Source organism: Mytilus californianus, unplaced genomic scaffold, assembly GCF_021869535.1.
Source record: "Mytilus californianus isolate M0D057914Y unplaced genomic scaffold, xbMytCali1.0.p SCAF_7, whole genome shotgun sequence".
Lineage (NCBI taxonomy): Eukaryota > Metazoa > Mollusca > Bivalvia > Mytilida > Mytilidae > Mytilus > Mytilus californianus.
In genome coordinates this window covers 92,632,296-92,635,106 of record NW_026262723.1, presented here as the reverse complement: position 1 = coordinate 92,635,106, position 2,811 = coordinate 92,632,296, and positions in this window count along the sequence as shown.

Here is a 2,811-nt window from a genome sequence, read left to right as displayed (position 1 = left end):
TATTTGTTTAAATTTGGGTGTTACCCTTCAAGCTACAGATCTTTATCAATCTTCTTGGTATTCATTCGTGTACACACATCCAATGGACCAATATCAAAAACTATGTAACTTGGTGTCCTGGTATCCCCTAAAGCTACAACTACCACAAAATGCAACCATTTGACCTATTTTTAGCAAAGTTCAACACAGTTTCACTTTTGCTAAAAGGCATGAAACCAGTGGACATTTGAATGCATTAAAATATCGTCATGTGAGTGTATATAAGTGTTATTAGGGCCCCGCCGAATGGCGGACGCCCTATAGTGATCAGTCTGTCCGTCCATCCGTCTGTCCGTCCGTCGTCCTTCCGTCTGTAACAAATTGTGTCCGCTCTATATCTAGAGAAACGTTATGATTTCAAAGTTTATACTTGACATATATATTAACCAACACCAGAGGGTGTGTCATAATGTATGTAAAACTTCCTAGGTCAAAGGTCAAGGTCAAAAACTTTGGTTTTAGTTGACAACCCTTGTCCTATGGTAAAGATCGTGTCCGCTCTATATCTTGAGAACCGTTATGATTTCAAAGTTTATACTTGACATGTATACAAACCAACAACAGAGGGTGTGTCATAATTTATGTACAATTTCCTAGGTCAAAGGTCAAGGTCAAAAACTTTGGTTTCAGTTGACAACCCCATGTCCAATGATAAAGATACAAATTTTTTACAACACATTATTCACAGCGGGGCCCACAGAGATGGCTTCCATCTCAATGATATCTAGTATAAAATGGAGAATGGAAATGGGGAATGTGTCAAAGAGACAACAACCCGACCAAAGAGCGGAAAACAGCCCAAGGTCACCAATGGGTCTTCAACACAGCAAGAAAATCCTTCCCCGGAGGTGGGCTTCAGCTGGCCCCTAAACAAAAATGTGTACTAGTTCAGTGAGAAAGAACGTCACACTAAACTCCAAAACATATAAATGAACTAAAATTAAAAAACATACAAGACTAACAAAGGACAGAGGCTCCTGACTTGGGACAGGCGCGAAAAATGCGGCGGTGTTAAACGTGTTTTGTGAGATCTCAACCTTCCACCTATACCTCTAGCCAATGTAGAATAAACAAAAACAGCAATATGCACAGTAAAACTCAGTTTAAAAGAAGTCTGAGTCCGTTGTCAGAATAGGTAACAAAAGAAACTTAGCAAAATGACAATGATACATAAATTAACAAAGGACTACTAGCAGTTACTGACATGCCAGCTCCAGACCTCAATTAAACTGATTGAAAGATTATATATGTCCACTTTTGATAAAAATTGAGATAGCTACATATTTGAGATCCAGGTGCAATGGTCTATCTCCCTATACAACTATAATACAAGATTTCTACATTGTACAAGTTTTTGTTAGAACTTTACTGTTCTAATAACCTCCACGTTTCCCATTGAATTATCATAGCATATTCATCTAGTTGGGCCCCGCAAGTTCACTGGAAAATATTTTTATATTGTATCTTCACTTTTCAGATATTTTTGCTCTAAAAAATTTCTTATTCAATTTATTAGTACCACTATGCTTAAGTTTTTTCTATATCTCAGCAAGGATTTGTATACTATACAAATCCTTGATCTCAGTCATAAATTTATGAAATTGAAAAATGGGAGTTACATCATTACAACACTTGCTCACAACGATATGTCATTCTCACATACAAATGAAAAAAACACCTGTCAACATGACTGTAGAGAAAACAGACAAGTACCATAACCCCCACTGAAAAGACAAAAAAAACTGTGAGCAGAGTTGACATATTTTCTGCATCCAACTTGTATTGATGTATAAAGTCACTGTTGTGGTTTGGAAATGCCAAAAATTACTTGGATAAAATATGATATAAAGCCTTTCTCGTAATAAAAGTAGACCCAATTTACCATAAGTTCACAGCACACCCTCAAAAATTCAATTTAGGTAAATTACTGAAACGTACATAAGAATATACTACATAATACAACAGACCACAGGAACTACCAACACCCCCAAAAGACAAACCTACAAACAAACCCCAACAACAAGGAACAACACATTGTCCAGATAGTTCCGACCTGGTACAGACACAAAATGTGGTAGGTTAAACCAGTTTTACTGAAAGAGTCACAACATTGGGTCTTCTTCTGAATATGTTACTTAATTATAACTGCTTAAAAGACGTATCAAAACTTGAATTTTGATAGATATCAACAAAAACGGATCATCGTTAATAGAGGGTTTCCAAAGAAAAAATGAATCAATAGAACATTCCTTGCAAAACCAAAAATCTATTTTTTGTCTTTCAGATACAAAATCTCTTCATTTCAGTTATTTGTATTACTCCAAACAAAAATTTACAAAAAGAACAACATATGTTTATGCATTCATGTGAAATCAAGTATATTATTTAGGCTCTCTTGAGTTCAAACCTCCAAAGTTTCATCGACTTACTGATGTTCACCAAGGGGACAGAGTTCACCTGAGATTTTTGGTGTATCATGTTGTCTTGATTATCTGTTTGTCTTTTTTCGTTTGTCCATGGTGTTTTTGGTTGCCCCTTTCTTTTTTTAAAGTCAATATATAAGGGAGAGTAACTAATAATATTAAGTTATATGTGGTGCAAGGCGCTATGAGATTTAGCCTTCTGCTCTGGAACTAAACAAGAGCGAAGATCTGTGGTAATCTTTGTTCCAAGCTTTGCAGGACGGATGCAATAGAGACTAATAATATCATGTTAATAAACTCGCCAAATATCAAATAATTAGGTGAAAGTACACACTTTTTATCTTAGATG